Source organism: Marmota monax, unplaced genomic scaffold (genome assembly GCF_021218885.2).
Source record: "Marmota monax isolate L192 unplaced genomic scaffold, Marmota_monax_Labrador192_F-V1.1 WCK01_AAM20220418_F8-fsc00112, whole genome shotgun sequence".
NCBI classification, from domain to species: Eukaryota; Metazoa; Chordata; class Mammalia; order Rodentia; family Sciuridae; genus Marmota; species Marmota monax.
The window spans coordinates 2,808,043-2,828,458 of NW_026692073.1; positions in this window are offsets into that span (position 1 = coordinate 2,808,043).

Sequence of the window (20,416 nt, forward strand, 5' to 3'; positions counted from 1 at the left end):
TGGTTAGTTAATGTTGACTAAGGGGCTATGATAGGGGTACAAAAGTGTCTGCTATAGGACTTTTCTTCCAGATATTCTAAATCCTGGAGATATCTACTAAACTGTCACTTTCAGCAATACTTTATACCCTGAAAAATTACTGATGACTCCAATATCTGTTGATGTGGGTTGTACTGATCAATATTTACTATATTGAAATTGAAACTGTACTTAAGTGATTGAACTTAAGAAAGAAGAGCAGACAAGGTTATGCTTTCTTGATTCGAATTCATCAGCCTCCCACAGAGCAAGTAGAATTGAAAGATTCTGTCCTTAGTTTGTAAGAGAAGGAAGCCACTCCCAACAGGGCTCAAAGAGAAAGGCCCCCTCTCGTGCAGGAAGGAAATATCAAACTTATTTTCCCTGAAGTTATCACATCAGTCCCAGAATTTGAAAATTGGTGCCTTTAAGCTTTTAAGAAGATCTAAATATCCCATGAACTTAAACTATTCTTACCCTAATACCATGGATTAGCTGTCCTCTCCATTCTCATCTTAAAGAAATCCAGTGGTGAAAGTTGATGATCAAAGGAGAAAATAGTCTTTTGTTCCAACATGAGATGAACTCAGCAAATATTAATGTCTTAGTCCTAGAAACCAGAGTTTCAGGTTGGTTATTAGAAGTTGCAACTCCAGGGCAGCAAGAGTAAAGGAAAGGGTAACAGGGAAGGCAAATACAAATACTAATCCCACTACAACTTCATAAAAACCCAAAGCTGGTTGCTTTGACACGAGATCCCTCTGAAGAGGCCATAGGAAAGGTGCCACTGGGTCTTGGCAAACTCTACGAGGGAATTGGGAGGAAGGGTATGGAATTAGCCCATTCCTTTCTGTCTCCTTGCCTTTTGTTGGTCAAACATTCCCAGTGGAACAGTAGCTCCCCACATTCGGCTCCTCCAAGCCTCTGCCAAGTAAGCCAAGACCCTTATAGGCATGATTGGGTCCAACTTTGGCAAGGGAGCTTCTGTGCTGCTGCTGTGAGGGTACCATGGAAACTGTCCAGGAGTGGATGAGGCAGATGACCAGTGGCATTTGGATTGAAATGGCAGTAGCCACTGTGCAAACCTGGGAAGATGCACAAACTGAACCTAGTGAAGTGCCATTGATTTAGAAAGAATTTCATTCTGTTACTTGAAGAATGAAGTGACCATATTTTATACCAGGCATTTCCTAGTCATTAGAAAACCACAGGAAGGAGTAGCCTCTGAACAAGCCAGTGGGCCATTCGCTGTAGTCATCTTGGCATCTTCCCTCGAGCCCTTCCCACTTCACTTAATTCACAGAAGAGACCCTCCTTAGGAATTCCTTGCCCCTTATTTGTTGCCAGACAAGAGAGAAACTGGTCATCATTTTTCTTTAGTTTCTTTTTTTTTTTTTTTTTTGCAAAAACTAGTACTATTTGGACCCTTTTTAAAAAAAAATTTGGATTTTTTTTTAAAGTTTAAAAATAGCAAATGCTAGCAACACAGTGGTCAAGAGACTGGTCTCGCCTTAGTTGGTGGTCTCTTTACTTTGACTGATTCTTAATAGCGCTGTGTTGTAACTTAGAAACAGAGTTCAGAAATCCCCAGATGTCAGCATACATCAGAATTTCAAGGCTTTTCCCATCTACTGTCCAGAACATGGCCTCTATAGAGAACCTGTTATTGGATACTTTAAAAAGCTACATAGAAATTTTTATTGGAACCAGGGTTCCAGTTTTATATCTGCTGAAGGAGCTGCCCTCACCTTAAGCAGATACAAAACTTTTAAAAAGTTAATCCTTCAAAACATAGTAACATGCAAGTTAGGACTTTTTCAAGCATGCCATTCCATTTTGTTTGAAAGATCTGAATTCTAAATATAGTCTAACGCCACCATGTACCACTCTACATTCTTAAATAGCAAAGAGGTGGAATGGTCAAATGCTTGTTCCCATGAATAATATATTTTTGTCAGACCTTTTTTCAGTGATGTGTATCATTTATCTCATTCTGTCTGATTGCCTCCACATTTCCTGTCTGCCAAGTACTTGATCCATCCCAGCCCCTTCTGGATGCTTCAGGAAGACACTTTATCAGATCAATTGTTTATCACGCATAAAAGCACATCATCTGGCCCGTGTGATGCCTGAACAGCACTGTCATTGGCTCAAAGCCTGTTACTTGTGCAAAAAGGATGATCGGCATGCCCAGAGGCCATGGAAGGAAGAAAAACATCTGAATAATGGACACTTGACAGCTTCAAGGCTGGAGGCTTGGGCTGATGATGGTTAGCTCTAGTGGTTGGTGGGGTGCAGAAGGAGGACCTCTAGCTGCACCAACTCCACTCCTAAGAAACAGTATCTGTAGGCCATGACTGAGGCTTTCTAGTCTAACATCAGAACTGCCTTGAGTGAAGACTTTGTTTTTCAAAAAGGAGGTGTTCTGCAAGACAAGGGCCACTCACATTGCTTAATGGATTGATTGGAAGGCAACTATGCTCACCACTATACATACCACCAATGCTTAGTGGATTTGGATCTTTCATTCACTTGTCAAAGTGCAAGGGAATGAGCAACTGGAATGTTCCTGGGTGAAACAGGACAGGAGACAATTGAGAGCAAGGGAAGTCAGTCCTAATAGGGTGGAGAAGGGTGAGATTTCAGAGTCAGCTCTGTTGGGTGTCGGGAAAGGAAAGCTATGGTCAGTTATACCTTCACTGCCTTCTCAGGGTCATCCTGGGAAATGTGTGAGAGATGGGGTGAGGGAAATACACAGCTATTCAAATGGTATCACCTTGTTCCCCACAAAATCCTTTCAAGGCCTTTCTGCCAATTGCCAAGTCTCACTTCAAATGCATGCTCATAGCCTATGTTGTCTTACATGGTGTTACAACTATCTTATTAATAAGAAACATTTTGAGTCTTCAGTACTCACTCTGGCTTGGTTAATAACTTCAATGAAAACTTTGAATGGGATCATGCTTGCCTTTGTCTGAGAGTGAATAACAGCTAGCCTGCCCAGCACACAAACCTCGGCCTGTCTCACTGGTGTCTACAATATCACAAACTCCATGCTGTGCCCTACCGGGGCCTTTCAGATTTAAGCTCTGTGGCCTCTTCACCACTTCTTGTCACACCTCTGTCTGTACCTTTTGGCTACAATCATACAAACTGATGGGGCTGGGGATGTGGCTCAAGTGATAGCGTGCTCACCTAGCATGCATGAGGCACTGGGTTCGATTCTCAGCACCACATAAAAATAAAATGTTGTTTCCACCTAAAACTAAAAAATAAATATTAAAAAAAAATAAAAAAATAAAAAAAAACTGCTTGCTATTCTCCCAAATGTCCATTTCCTCTGCCTAAAACACTGCCCTTCTTCTAGCTCCTATTCTGGAATATTTCATTTACTTTGATCCAGTGTTATCTTATTCCAGTAAGTTCCTAAGAAGCTCTCCCCCATTGCTTCATCCTCACTCCTAGAAGGCCCTACTTCTGGGATCTGCTTGCATGCCTACTTCCCTTATTAGTTTCCTGAGGCCAGAAACTTTTATTTTCTCTGCATCCTCAGTGCCTATCCCAAGGCCTGGCACATAGAATTTGTTCTTCCTTCCTTAATGAGAAGAGACATAACTTGTTCTACCTGGCACTGATCTCTCTAAGGTGTTTCATTTGTACCATCAAAATATGCATTCAGCAACACATCTTAAAAGGCAGATGTCAATAATTGCACAACTTAACGGTTACTACTTTCATTTTTTTTCATCATATTTTCCTGGAATGACAAAACTCGTGAATTGGTGCCAGTGAATTATTTGGATGTCCATGCTGCTTCAAATCATAGGCACCACTCGGCCTTCTTTCCGTTCCATGATTTAACACCACCCTAATTTGTAACGAGCACTGAACTGTGATTTGACATGATTACAGTGAATTATGTCTACTTTGTGTGTATACATAGTGCTGCTCGCCTTGCTTGGATTCTGTTGCATATCTGACAAGCTTTACGTTACTTTCCCTTAGTGCCAAATGAAGAATTATTAGTCTGGATGGAAAAGGAAAATATTCTAGTTAAAACAACCTTGCTCCATTTATGTTACCAATTAGTAAAAATAACTTTTTAAAAAAATTTATCAGCCTTAAAACACAATGGACATTAGGCAAGGTTATTATCTACTTTCCTTGTTAGCAAACAGCTTTTCCAAATCCCGTGTCCTCATAATCTAACAAAGGTAATGTAAGTTCTATGTATAAAATTGCAAGAAGAGGGCTAGAGTCATAGCTCAGTGGTAGAGTACTTGCCTCACATGGGTGAGGCACTGGGTTTAATCCTTAGCACTGCATAAAAATAAAGTAAAGGTATTATGTCCATCCTCAACTAAAAATTTTTTTTTAAAAAAATTGCAAGAGAGCTTAGTTATTCTTTTTGTTAAAGCAATGATTTCTCTCAAAATTCACTAAATTACAGCTTCCCTGGCTTTCTGGGAAAACTCCTTTTTAACTGAAGAGATTATAATGAATTATTTAGGTAAGTGGTAGGGCAACACTTGTTAGAGGATTTTCTGCTCTAAATAAAATTGACTTTTAAGCTGCAGGTTTGAAAAGGAAAGATAATGGTTGAAACATAACAACAAAAACATATCAACCTAATAAAAGTTGCAGACTTATTAATGCTGGTACATTTGTGGTATTTGATTACACTCAGTATACCAGTAAAAAATGGCCATCATCTTAAAACTGGAAAACAAGTGAGACAAGCATGTTCTCTATTTGTTCATACTTCCCAAGACTGATAACATGAAGACTCTTTACATTTTCATTAGCCAAAACTCCACTTATAGGAATATGGTAAAGCCATTTTCCTCTCAGGTTGTCATTAAATCAAATGCTTTCATATCACACTGTAATCTAAATACCTTCAGTGAAATGTTTGTTTTAAGCACCTGGGTTTACCTGGAGGCATGTTTCTTTTATTTTAAATTCTGCCATGAATGCTGCTTAATTATTAGTAAATGAAACTGCTGTTCTATTGCTTCATTGAGGTTCACAGGCCTGGCTTTTGCAGATAATCAGCCAGGAGGGACACACTGACTGAAATAGTCTTCTTGGGCTGAGGGATGAAGGACTGGGTGGAAGCAGGAGAGGAAGGGGTCAGGCCAGGATGCTTGGGTTCAGAAAGAGGAGTCAAGATCTGTTCTGTATTCCCCTAGCCAAAGCCGTGATCTTGCCAGCTGTTATCCAACCATCAAAATGGTTTCTTCGCTTTGTTTCATATCATTCTGTTTATCTGGCCACTATTATAACCTCAAATTTGCTGAGGACTATCACCAGTCAATAAAATGTCAGCAATTTTGTGATGTGGAAAATTTTAACTACAAAGTATTATCCCTTCTTGATATTGGGATAAGCTGTTTATTCTGGATTTTGACAAAGATTGTTTCCAAGCTTATTTCTCTGTGCCAGTATGTCTGGCCTTAGAAGAATGTCCTACATCCAGCAGAGAACAGAAAACATACTTCAGAAGAAACCTTACCATGAGAAAAGACACGTTCAAAGTAATTAGAGTATCAGACTTTGGTATTATATTCAGCAAACCCTTTCCAAAATGAATAATCTGAATTTGTATGAATTTGGGAGGTAGGGGAGAAGGTATTGAGCTTTCTCTTGGTGTGACCCTCCAAGCATAGCAATTTCCTTTAACACCAAGAGCGTTAAGGAAGTTTGGCAGGCAGAGAATCTAGCATGAGGTCCCTGGCATCCTAGGGAATCTGTAGAGGTGTGTGACTGACACATTGCTGAGGTGCTGTTGGCAGAGAGTAGGGTGATCAGTGGTTCGGTTTTGACCAGGACTGAAGAGTTTCCCAAGATCTGAGGCTTTTTCAGTGTTAAAACTAGAACCATAAAGGGAAAAGTGGAATGCTTGGTCACCCTAGTAGAAAGTCTCTGTCAGAACCTTAAGGAATTCTCTGTTGCATAGAGCCATCTGATGTAAGGTCATGTCCCTTCTAAGCATGGCCCACACCAAGTGTGAGTAGATGGACCTGGCCAACTTGGTCCACCTCGGAACATCTCTGCAAGACATCCTTACTCCACAGGTTGCTTGTGGGATCATCTGAGGCTACCTCTGAGCCTGTATCATAACTAGACCTCTTCTGCTTCCCAATATTGCTTCCTTCCTCTCCATCCTTTTGGATCCTAACGGTGCTTCTTGATGAACTCCATTTCAAAGTCTACTTCCCAAGGAACCCAAACTACACAGTATCCATGATTTAGGTTTCCTGAAATAAAAAACGTGTCCAAGTTTATTAGTACTTGCAGTTTCTCTTAAATAACCCCAAACATGGTTTCTTTGCTTCTGTTTGAAATGGTGGGAATGCTAGGCTAACAGTGAGTCCCTGCATTTGATCAGGAGCCATGGTTTATAGTTATTTACCTTATTAGTTTTTCATCTAAAATGTTTAAATATAGCTTTAGAGACATATTTTAAAACATGCAATCCAGAGTTTGAACATATAATATGAAATTTGAGGAAGCATTGATGGGATTAACTCAAGTTAAATTTACTTAGTGCCTCTTGGGGAAGGGAGTATGGCTAGAGTAGCTCACAGAATGACCAATGATAAAAGATTTTTTTCTCAAAAATGGTATTTTGTTGAGTAGGCTCTTTAGTGAATATTTCTGGAGCCTTTGTCTAGTACGAGATAAATATTTATGTGGGTTTGTCTCTTTTGGTGCCAATACCATGCTGTTTTTGTTACTATGGATCTGTAATAAGTTCTGGTTGCTAAGAGCCAAGTATATGATGCATGGCATTTTTGGTCGAAAGGTGATGCCAGCTAGCCATTGAGATGATATGATTATGTTAAGATTTGCATTCATATGGATATTGGACTCCTGCTGTTCACCTAGGCCGGCTACAGGACTCCTGGAGAGTTCCCATTGGTTGGGGAAGTACAGTAGGAGGGAGTTCCGGGGGAGGAGCTCTCTCTGCGGGGCCCGGGAGGAGGCCACGTGGGTGGAAAAATTCTTCCCGGGTGCCTATCGGACATTGGCGGCAGTTTCAAAAAATAGTTTGTTCCTGCTTGAGTGGCTCGTGATTTTGTGCCCAGCCAGACTGCGGCATCTGGTATTAAACTATAATAGTATTGTAGTATTATAATGCCTCCTGCTTTGCTCTTCTTGCTAAGAATTGCTTTGTCTACTCTGGGTCTTTTACTTTTTCCAAATAAATTTCATGGTTGCTTTTTCTAGTTCTATGAAGAATGTCTTTCTAATTTTAATAGGAATTGCATTAAATCTGTATAGCACTTTCGGTAGTATGGACAATTTTTTTTATTGGTTGTTCAAAACATTACAGAGCTCTTGACATATCATATTTCATACATTAGAGTCAAGTGGGTTATGAACTCCCATTTTTACCCCAAATACAGATTGCAGAATCACATCGGTTACACATCCACATTTTTACATAATGCCATATTAGTGACTGTTGTATTCTGCTACCTTTCCTATCCTCAACTATCCCCCCTCCCCTCCCCTCCCATCTTCTCTCTACCCCATCTACTGTAATTCATTTCTCTCCTTGTTTATTTTCCCATTCCCCTCACAACCTCTTATATGTAATTTTGTATAACAATGAGGGTCTCCTTCCATTTCCATGCAATTTCCCTTTTCTCTCCCTTTCCCTCCCACCTCATGTCTCTATTTAATGTTAATCTTATCCTCCTGCTCTTCCTCCCTGCTCTGTTCTTAGTTGCTCTCATTATATCAAAGAAGACATTTGGCATTTGTTTTTTAGGGATTGGCTAGCTTTACTTAGCATAATCTGCTCTAGTGCCATCCATTTCCCTGCAAATTCCATGATTTTGTCATTTTTTAGTGCTGCGTAATACTCCATGGTGTATAAATGCCACATTTTTTTATCCATTCGTCTATTGAAGGGCATCTGGGTTGGTTCCACAGTCTAGCAATTGTGAATTGTGCTGCTATGAACATCGATGTGGCAGTATCCCTGTAGTACGCTCTTTTAAGGTCTTCAGGGAATAGTCCGAGAAGGGCAATAGCTGGGTCAAATGGTGGTTCCATTCCCAGCTTTCCCAGGAATCTCCATACTGCTTTCCATATTGGCCAAACCAATTTGCAGTCCCACCAGCAATGTACAAGTGTACCCTTTCCCCCATATCCTCGCCAGCACTTATTGTTGTTTGACTTCATAATGGCTGCCAATCTTACTGGAGTGAGATGGTATCTTAGGGTGGTTTTGATTTGCATTTCTCTGACTGCTAGAGATGGTGAGCATTTTTTCATGTACTTATTGATTGACTGTATGTCCTCTGAGAAGTGTCTGTTCAGGTCCTTGGCCCATTTGTTGATTGGGTTATTTGTTATTTTGAGGAATGACCTCCAGGCGATGAATTTCCCTCTTAAAACTGCTTTCATCGTGTCCCATAGATTCCGATATGTTGTGTCTGTATTTTCATTTATCTCTAAGAATTTTTTGATTTCCTCCTTTATGTCTTCTGTAACCCATTGATCATTCAGTAACACATTGTTCATTTTCCATGTGATGTAGGATTTTTCCTTCCTTCTTTTATCATTGATTTCCAGTTTCACTCCATTATGATCAGATAAAATGCATGGTATTATCTCCACCCCTTTTTATTTACTGAGGGTTGCCCTATTGCATAATATATGGTCTATTTTTGAGAAGGATCCATGTGCTGCTGAGAAAAGTATATCCACTTGATGATGGTTGATATATTCTATATATGTCAGTTAAGTCTAGGTTATTGATTATGATATTGAGTTCTATAGTTTCTTTACTCAACTTTTGTTTGGAGGATCTGTCCAATGGTGAGAGAAGTGTGTTGAAGTCACCCATAATTATTGTGTTGTGGTCTATTTGATTCTTGAACTTGAGGAGAATTTGTTTTATGAACATCGCAGCACCATTATTTGGTGCATAAATATTGATAATTGTTATGTCTTGTTGGTGAATGGTTCCTTTTAACAGTATATAATGTCCTTCCTTATCCCTTTTGATTAACTTAGTCTTGAAGTCGATTTTATTTGATATGAGGATGGCCACCCCTGCTTGCTTACGAGGACCGTGTGCGTGGTATATTTTTTCCCAACCTAACTTCAGCCTGTGTGTGTCTTTTCCAATCAGATGTGTCTCCTGGAGGCAGCATATTGTTGGATTTGTTTTTTTAATCCATGTTACCAGCCTATGTCGCTTTATTGGAGAGTTTAAGCCATTAACGTTTAGAGTTACTATTGATATATGGTTTGTACTTCCAGCCATGTTTGATTACTTATCTTTTTTTTTAATTTAGTTTGTTTCTCCATGATTAGCTTTCCCCCCACCCTCTGTCTTTACTGAGGCACTTCCCACTGATGGTTTTGGTTATTGTTTTTCATTTCTTCCTCATGTAGTGTTTTGCTCAAGATGCTTTGCAATGCTGGTTTTTTGGCTACAAATTCTTTTAACTTTTGTTTATCATGAAAAATTTTTATTTCATTGTCGTACCTGAAGCTTAATTTTGCTGGATACAAAATTCTTGGTTGGCATCCATTGTCTTTCACTGTTTGAAATACATTGTTCCAGGATCTTCTCGCTTTCAGCGTCTGTGATGAAAAATCCGTTGTTAACCTTATTGGTTTACCCCTGAATGTAATCTGCCTCCTTTCTCTTGTAGCTTTTAATATTTTCTCTTTGTTCTGTATATTGGATATCTTCATAACAATGTGTCTTGGCGTTGGTCTACTGTGATTTTGTATGCTCCGTGTCCTGTATGCATCTACAATTTGTATATCCGTTTCCTTTTTTATTTCTGGAAAGTTTTCTGTAATTATTTCATTCAGCAGGTTACTCATTCCCTTGGTTTGAATCTCTGTACCTTCCTCTATCCCGATGACTCTTAAGTTTGGTTTTTTTTTTATGTTATCCTATATCTCTTCAATGTTTTTCTCGTGATTTTTTTACCAGCCTTTCTGACTCTTTTCAAGATGATATATTTTGTCTTCATTATCTGACGTTCTGGATTCTACTTGCTCCACTCTGTTAGTGATACTCTCATTTGAGTTTTTAATTTGGTTTATAATTTCCTTCATTTCTAGAATTGTTTGATTTTTTTTTTATCTCTATCTCCTGATAAAGATGCTTAACTTCTATCTGTTTATGTAATTCAATTTCAATGTGTTCTTTCACTGTTTGAATTTGCTGCCTCATATCCTCTTTAAGGTTCCATTCCATCTGTCTAAGGTATTCCTTGAGTTCTTTATTTGACCATTTTTCTGATGCCTCTAGGTCCTCCTGAATATTTAGGCTGTCATGCATTGTTTGTACTCTTTTTCTTCCTTGCTTTTTCATGCTGCTCATGTTACTTTTGTTCTGTTTGACTGCTGAGTTACTGTTTACTCCTATAAATTTATTTGATGCTTGGGAGGAAAGGTATTACAAGGGAAGGGAAGAAGTCACTAAAGAGAAAGAGTAAGCAGGTAGAATTCAAGGAAGGGGGAATAAGAAAATTGAAAAGAAATGAAAAGACAAAAGATAAATAGAAAATTAAAAAAGAAAAATTAAAAAAATAATTTAAAAAAACTTTAAATTTAAAAACAATTTTAAAAATTAATTTTAAAAACAAAAAAAAAGAAAATGAAAAAAAAAAACAAATTAAAAAAAATAAATGCAGTCTTAGAGTTTGATTAACTCCTCTTCCAGGAGGTGGAGCTGTGCCCACCGGGCCAATCTTCTCCTCTCGATATGCGGGAACCAATCACTGAGCTGCAGCAGCTCCTCCTCCCAGACTGGGCGGGTCTCCAATCCTGAGTGCCTAGGGCCTTCTCTTGTGTCTAGTCACTTCCCCACTTTTCCTCAAGCCAGGCCCCGCTCACTGGTGATGCTCACCACAATACTGGCTACACGCCAGGTCTGCTGCTCCCGGGAGCCCTGTTTTCATGAACGACTGGGCACACTCTCCCTGTTTGCCTCCCTTAGACCCTAAGTTTGTAGAGCTTGGTGCTGAGAACGCTCAGCGAAATTTGCTTGCCCTCCGGTAGCCACGCCCCCGGTAGCTGGTGCAAGAGACCTCAGTTGTCAGCACTGGTGGGAGCGGTAGCCAGGAGTTCCACGCCTGGATCCTGCGCCACTCCTGATTCCCTCGGTCTGGCTATCACGCTCACGGGAGAGCTGGGAGGGGCCCTTAAGGTTTCCCCCCTGTGTGGAGAGGGAAGGCTAGGGGGTTACACACCTGTGGCCGCTGGTTTCAATGAAGTTATCTCCTCTGCCGCACTCTGGTGACGTCAGTTCTCTGCCATGGTGGTATCCCATGCAAATGGCGACAGTTCGTTTCCCTTTGCCGGGTGACCAATGCAACGGGTGGGTCCTGACTGGCTCTCCCAAGCCCCGTTTCAATCCTGTGGCCACTGCCTATGAAGGTTCGGTTGGCATTTACCTCCATAGGTGCAGAAGGGCCGACCAGTTGTTTCAGCGGGATTGTTTAGTGCTGAGTCAACAGCAGTTTGTCTGCGAGAAGCAGGCAAATGGGAGCTTGAATGCAGCCGATCCGGGCTCAGTGTGTGTTCTGAGAGGCCCAGACTGTTCGCCCCAGATCCACGTCAGCTCAGCATTGCCTAGTGATCCTGAGCAAACAGCATTTAGACGGTTTACGACTCCCTATGCCCGCGCAGCTGAAGAGGTCAGAGACTTGATCTCTCCGCGCCCGCCGCCATGTTGGATCCCTTCTAGTATGGACAATTGACGATATTAATTCTGCCTATCCAACAGCATGGGAGATCTTCCCATCTTCTAAGGTTGCTTTAATTTCTTTAGTGTTCTATAGTTTTAATTGTAGGGGTCCTTCACCTCTTGTTATATTGATTCCCATGTTTGTTTGTTTTTGAGACTCTTGCAAATGGGGTAGTTTTCCTAACTTCCCTTTCAGTAGATTCATCACTAATGTATAGGAACATATTTGATTTATGGTTTTTTTTATATCCTGCTACTGAACTTATGAGTTCTAGAAGTTTCCTGGTAGAATCTTTTTGATCTTCTAAATATAAAATTATGTCATTGGAAATAGTGAAGTAGTATGAAGATTGCTCAGAAAACTAGGAATGGAATCACCATTTGACCCAGCTATCCCACTCCTCAGTTTATACCCAAAGAACTTAAAATCAGCATAGCACAGTGACATAGTCACATCAATGTTTATAGCAGCTCAACTCACAATGACTATGAAACCAACCTAGGTGCCCTTTAACAGATGAATAAAGAAAATATAGTATATATACACAATGGAATATTACTCAGCCTTAAAGAAGAATGAAATTATAGCATTTGCTGGTAAATGGATGGAACTGGAGAATATCATGTTAAGCAAAATAAACCAATCCCCAAAAAACCAAAGGCCAAATGTTTTCTCTGATATGCTGATGATAATTTACAATAAGGGGAGGCTAGGGAAGAATAGTTTCTTCCTATTAGGTAGAGGAGAGTGAAAGGAGGGGAGGGGTTGTGGGGATAGGGTAATAATGTCTGAGTCATTCTACTAATCCTTATGTGTACATAGAAATACATTACTGATGTCATTCTACATCATATACAACCAGGAGGATGAGAAGTTATACTCTTTATGTATGAGCATCTAAGTGCATTCTGTTATATATAACTAATCAGAACTAATAACAACAAAACGTGTTTTGCTTTGGATCTCCTGGCTGATATAATTACCTAAGGTGATAGTTTACTGTCACCCATGTTACAAATCTACTTCACAGCCGTTCAGATGTACCACCTACTTCTTGGTTATTCATACTTCAATTTTCTGACAGAGGACTTGTCCTATGACAAGGCCTAGCACAAGAAGATGAGCTGAATCTATGTCAGGCCTTGGATTGGTGGGTTTTCATCAGGTGTTCATTCTTTGGGGGGGTCATGACACCTAGAGCTGCCCCTTCAGGGTGGGCTGTAGGTAGGACAAGTGGTAACTGACAGAAATATGAGAACATGTGGAGCAAGGCTTGAGTTTTTATTTTAACCCTAAGTAAAAAGGTACTATTTGAAACAGGACCTGAATTTTTAAATTTACTTCCTTTGGACTAAACTATGGCCAAATTGAGGATACCTCCAAATGAGAAGTGTGTATGCTTTTAAATACATGAAGAATTATGCCAATTAAAAATGTTGGGACCATGATCTCTTCCCCAATATTGTGCCAAAATGACTTAGAAGGAAGAAGTAGACAAGAATATCTTTTAGTATTTGAATTCATAGAAACTTAAACTTTAATTGAACTCGTTATCACAAAAGGAAGTAGGCTAATAGGTGTTTGCTTCCTTCATTACAAAACAAAACACACACACACACACACACAAACCCTACATTCTGTTAATGAAGTCAGAATATCTTCTAATTCCCTATGATTAAGGATAAAATTGTAGAATACCTAAAATTCACATCAGCTTCTGGAATTCTAATTTTAAAATCTCGAAATGCTCTAAGCCAGAAAGAAGTAGGAAGAACAAAATAATAATCTGAAGTAAGTGGTTGAGAATAATTATACAAATATATAACAATGCAAGGTTCTTCTACCTTGAGGCAGTAACGTGGGTTTATTGGCAGAGGATAGGAAAAGGGAAAGACATAAAATTTCTGCCTTGAACTCATTCCAATTCTGCATAAATATTAGGTGTCTTTAAGAATATCTTATAGGAGGTCTCTACTGCAATGGTCTCTGCTGCACTGGTCTCTGCAACATTAAGTCATTAAATACTGTTTGCTAACTATTTTATCATTGCAGTTTTTAGTTTTTCCAGTTTTGATTACTTCTCTCTTCACATAACAAATGTAGTACAGGAAAGCTGGCCATACAATAATTTTTTTTTTCTGTAATAAACGATCCTAAGATGGGTGATCTTCTTCCCATGAGGAAGCATTGGGGAAAGCCTCTGAAATTTGAATGCAGGCTTTCTGGATCATAAATAAATGTAGAAGTGAATTATGTGGCATAAGGGACAGGATAGTACTGGCTGTGCACTACTTCTTGTACTTCCCTAAAATCAGGATCTTCTTTAGCTACCTCATTTGTTTTTTCTCTCCAGAGGCAATTGTTTTCTATGCTTACAGATTCATCAATTCACAAGAGCAGCTCTAATCACTGGGAGTAGGGTCCAGCAATAGGACCTGGATATTCTCCTTCTCTGGGCTATTCACTGTCACTTAATTGACTCATTTCTCCCCCTCAGTTACTGCAAAGCCACTTGCTTAATCTTACTGCTGCTAACAGAATGATCCAGGAAGCAGAAAGGCCCTTCATGGTGTGATCCCTCCCACTTCCCCATTCCCACCTCCCCATTCCCACCTCCCCTCACTTTTGCTGTAGCTGCGAGATGTGTTTGTAGTTTCCCAAGAGTTTTGGCCCATCCTGCCTTGGCCTATCCTGCCTTGGCCTAGTGTTCCTTGATGTTTTTCAAGGATCCCCTCTGAGTCAGCCAAGGTCCCAACAGAAACAGTTTCAGGAGCATTTAATCCAAGCACTATGTATTAGAGTCCGCCTGGTATAGAGAAGCCGCAGTGGATGAAGTAGTATTCTTGTGGGGTATTGGTACAGAAGGGAGGAAGGAAGGGAGCAGTTATCAGAGCCTGCAGACAGAAAAGCTGGAAAGAGAGCCAGTGGAATGGCTGGGACTCTCATAGACGGGAGCTACCACCTGGAAATCACGTAGGGGGAGCTGGGAACTTGGGCTCCTCCCCTCTTAACCACCTCCTAGTCTCTACTGGTGTACTTCATTGGCTGAACCCTGTCAAAAGAGTACTAGGTAGGCCAGAAAAACCTGAGGCAGGATCAGGTTTTTACTTTGGGAAAAAAAGTAAATAGTTTCATTTATCTGTTTCTTTATTGTTTATTGATTTTTTTTTTTAAAATAAATGGCAGTGGAATGCATTACAATTCTTATTACACATATACAGCACAATTTTTCATATCTGGTTGTTTATAAACTATGTTGACACCAATTTGTGTCTTCATATATGTACTTTGTATAATGTCCATCACATTCTTCCACCCTTGCTAATCCCCTGCCCCCTCCTTTTCCCTCCCACCCCTCTGCCCTATCTAGAATTCATGTATGCCTCCCATGCTCCCCCTCCCTACCCCACTATGAGTAAGCCTCCTTATATCAGAAAACATTTGGCATTTGTGTTTTGGGGGATTGGATAACTTCACTTAGCGTTCTTTTCCAACGCCATCAGTTTACCTGCAAATGCCATGATTTTATTCTTTTATTGCTGAGTAAAATTCCATTGTGTATATATGCCACATTTTTTTATCCATTCATCCACTGAAGGGCATCTAGGTTAACTCCACAGTTTATCTATTGTGAATTGTGCTGCTATAAACATTGATGTGGCTGTGTCCCTGTAGTATCCTGTTTTTAAGTCTTTAGGGTATAGTCCGAGGAGAGGGATAGCTGGGTCAAATGGTGGTTCCATTCCCAGCTTTCCAAGGAATCTCCATACTGCTTTCCATATTGGTTGTACCAATTTGCAGTCCCACCAGCAATGTATGAGTGTGCCTTTCCCCCCCACACATCCTCGCCAACACTTGTTTGTCTTCATGATAGCTGCCATTCTGACTGGAGTGAGATGATATCTTAGAGTAGTTTTGATTTGCATTTCTCTAATAACTAGAGATGAACATTTTTTCATATTTGTTGGTTGATTGTATATCCTCTTCTGAAAAGTGGCTGTTCAGATCCTTGGCCCATATGTTGATTGTGTTGATTGGGTGTTTTTTTTTTTTTTTTTTTTTTTTTTTTTTTTTTTTTTTTTTTTGGTGCTTAGCTTTTTGAGTTCTTTATATACCCAAGTGATTAGTGCTCTCTGATGTGTGAGGGGTAAAAATTTGCTCCCAGGATATAGGCTCTCTGTTCACCTCACAAATTGTTTCTTTTGCTGAGAAGAAATTTTTTAGTTTGAGTCCATCCCATTTATTGATTCTTGGTTTTAATTCTTGCACTATAGGAGTCTTATTAAGGAAGTTGGGACCACATGATGAAGATTAGGGCCTACTTTTTCTTCTATTAGACTCAGTCTCTGGTTTAATTCCTAGGTCCTTGATCCACTTTGAGTTGAGTTTTGTGCATGGTGGAAAAGGTTTTAATTTCACTTCGTTGCATATGGATTTCCAATTTTCACAGCACGATTTGTTGAAAAGGTGATCTTTTCTCCAACGCATATTCCTGGCACCTTTGTCTAACGTAATTTCAGTTTTGTGGGTTAGTTTCTGTGTCCTCAATTCTGTACCATTCGTCTACCAGTCTTTATTACATTGCTCTGTAGTATAGTTGAAGGTCTGGTATAGTGATGCCACCTGATTCACTCTTCCTGCTAAGGATTGCTTTAGCTATTCTGGGTCTCTTATTTTTCCAGATGAATTTCATGATTGCTTTTTCTATTTCTATGGGGAATGTATTCTTTATTTCTGCTCCTATTATTTTTTCCCTTCCTACTACATAATTTGAAAGTGTTGATGGTTATTTTGATACTGATGCTTCTTTCATGATAGATGAACATTTATAACTAATGTACTTATGAGTAGTTTTATCCCAGAAATCCTGACATTTAAACTTTTATTATCACTTACCTCAAATAAAATTTATTTACTTGTGTTTTCTTCCTTGGCTAAGATATTTATAAGTGTGACATATAATTTTGAAATAGGTGACATGTTGGGGTGGGGTTCTACATATCTTAAGGTGATTGTTTTCTGTGTGATTTATTACATTAGAAAGCAATCTACATGATTGCAAATTTTTAAAAAATGGAAATGTTTTTGATTGCAGTGGTTACATACATGTCAAAACTGATCAAATTGCATACTTCAAATATGTGCATTTTATTGTACTTCAATTTTACCTCAAAGCTTTGAGGGAAAAATAAAGTTAACACTAAAAGAATGGAAATAGAAATGTAAGAAATTTGTAAACATTAATAAAGTATAATAATGAGTCTAATTTCCCCACTACCTAGAGTCAACAATTAAAGATTTTCCATATTAGCTTTATACTTAGTATTTCAAAGTAAATACCAGGTATCATATCATTTCATCATGATACATTTCAGTATAAATCTCCTAAAAGGAACACTGTGTTCTTAACCAAAGTTCCAGATTATACCTAATGAAACTACTAATAATCCTGTGGCATCATCTACAAAGTCCACGTTACACTTGCTTGTTGTGTCACATGAAGAGCTGTCCCCTTTCTTGCGACCGTTGTCATCTTGCAGTAAGTTAAATCAGTTCTGCAAAATGTTTCCCATTCTGGATCAATCTGCTTCTTCATGTTGGTATCATTTAACTTCTTTTATTCCTGTGAAAACTTTCTCCGGAGAATATAGATTCAGCTTTAACTTTTCCTGGCATGAACACTTCACATTATTAAATGTTGTTTTTGGGGGGCGGGGGTTGGTTAAAATGTAGAGTATTAGCTACTATAGCACACAGTCCAGGTGACTCAAATGGACCCTACAGTTGAAAACAAACCAACCTGGAATGTCTTTTTTTCCCCTCTTTTGCTGGATTCTTGTCTTAGAACTCAGCTTTATGAGAAGTTTTTAATAATACCTCCCCTTCTGTTTGTATTAGTTTTATTAAATACAAAAATTGTATGACTCTTAATATTCATTTATTAAATAATACTTCTTACTACAAGATGAGACCCAGTGTTTAATCTTTGCTAAGAACCATAAAACTACCTATTTTCATAATCCAAGCTTTAAACACTGGTGAGATTTAGCCATGTAAGTGAGGGTTAAGGATTCAGGTTGTACATTGGAACCTTAAAAAAAAAAAATTCTTGAGCTGAGGTTGTAGCTCAGTGGTAAACCCTGTGCTTAGCATGAATAAAGTCCTGGGTTTGCCCAGTACTACCAAAAATTTTTTTTTTCCTTTGGAGAGTTATTAATATGCTGTGGTTCTTACCTACTACATGGACATGGAAAAGGAGTAGAGGGTTCTTGCCCTTTCCTCAGGCCTAGTTATTAGGTGAACTGTGTTTGATCTATGTCCCTAGTTGAGGGAAAGTGAGGGGAGCATGTGTGCCATTTTAAATTCCGCCCAAAGGAATCCCTTGAATGGGTGGTTACTCCAACTGAGACATAGAGCATCCAATATCCAGGGCTTGAGGGAGGTGATAGACTCAGGCAGGTATTTGTCATTACTAAGGAACTGAGGCAAGATTATTGGAGTGTGCCAGCCAAGCCCTTGCCTGCCCCTTGGATCCCATTCTTCACCTTCACCCTGGGTCCAGCTTTGAAGGAGTCAGAGGCAGCCCGGTGGAGGAGAGGAGAGGAGCAGAGCCCCAGGCAGGAATATGGAGAATCTACCCACAGCTCCAGGATGCTTTCATACTACTGGAAAGGCAGTCTTTAATTTTTAATAAAATCTAGAGTTTGGAGAGCATATAAATTACTGAAACAAGTCTTTTTGGCTCTAGAAATGACCAGAAAATATTACTTAGATGTTATGAGAACTCATGAGATCTGTCCTACATTACTTTTGAGGGTCAGGAATAACTTATTAATCCTTGAATAAGAATTTGAAGAGTGACAGAATGAAGATGGTGGATTAGAGGAAGGCCACATTCCGAAGCTTGGGATTCAAGCAGTGGAAGTATTGCTGCTCAGAGAGGTGGGGGTGAAAGAGGGATTTCACTAAAATCTTGATATTGGACAGTGACTTACAGGCTCAAAAACTTGGGTACATTAAACAAAGAAGAAAGTACATTTGGAGCCAAGCTAGTTGCATCAACAGCAGTAGTAGTGGTAGCAGTCCTGGCTCATAACAGAAGGAGTGAAAACACAGAAAGAAACACAATGGATAGATTTGGAATGGAAAAACCTGAGATTGATAAATTAACATAGTTAACGCTTGTTTTTGTTTTTTTTTTTTTTTTTAATGCCAGATCGAGTTTATGGTTACGTATTTTTGCTGTTGGCAATTGCTGACCTGACTTTTTTTGAGGGAAGGGTGTTTTTTGGTAATAGTGTAGGTTTCATAGTAGAAACCAGGTATTTATTTTAATGCTGTATATTGTTTACATAAATTGTTGCTATTTTGTTTCCCCATCCTGTGAGTTGCTGGGAACATATAGGAACACAAGTTCATAGCATAGATTTTGTTGCTGAACTAAATCAACCAAAAGACAGTGTACCTTGCTCCACACAAATTAATGTCATGAACAAATTAGTGACATTCAATCTTCAGCTATATTTTATAGAAGAGACAAAAACCCAGAGGAGATCCAAGTTGGCTGGCCAGAGGGAGGCAGCATTCTGTGTTGCTCTGTGACCTGGGACTCAAGTAATGAGAATACTGCATCTGAGAGTGGCATTCCTGATCCTGCATGGGAATCACGGCCACTGTGCCCATCCAGGGCTCCAAGCCTCAGCACCAGAGTAGGTCTCCCACCTACTCGCCCACGCAGGACTACCAGGTACCTGAGCAGGCACCATCAGCACCTGCATAGAACTTTAGGCCACTCACCCAGTCAGAAATCACCAACACCACTCCCCCACAGGACACCCAGCAGCTACCCCCATGCAGGAAGTCCAGCCACCGCCTCCACACAGGAACTCAGGGGTCCACATGAGGGTGGCAGCCAATCTACCAATGTGGGGCTCGCCCAGTGGCTGCCATCTTGGGACTCTGCATCAGTGGAGATAGTCCCCTACACATAGTACCCCTGCCTGTACCCGGGAACTTCACACAGCCTCTAAAGTCAGCCAACAGCCTCACACTACGTGCTACAAGGCTCATCTCTGAATTCATCATCCGATGCCATTGCTCGGCTCCCCTCCACATGACCCAACACCTCACCACTGAAAGCAGGAACTTCTATCTTGGGTCACCTTCATCACCATCTTCAGTGGGGGGCAACTCCTAATTTGGAACTCTGGCTGCCCAGGTACCCAGTTTCTAACTCTCCCCTCACCCCAGCAGCACTACCCTGGCACAGTGATACCCTGCTTACCTTCATCATCCTGAGGGCAGAGATACTAGCTAACAGACGACTCTACTTATTGGATGAGAAGGAAAGATACTGATCTCCAAAAAAATCCTGTTTCTTCAAGATTATATATATATATATATATATATATATATATATATATATATATATAAATAAAAATTTTACCTCTGCCTTTCTATTCTCCCACCCTCACATCCCCAACATATGTGAAACCACTTCGCATGAATTAGGATTTTGAGGACTGGGATGTCTGAATAGTATATTACAGCTGTGTTGTATATTATTTTCTTTTATCCCACCAATTTCTACTATTTTAACATTTTTTATTTTTCTTAATGTTTGTTTTATGTATTCTGTCTTCTCAACTACTTGTCTTCCCAAAATT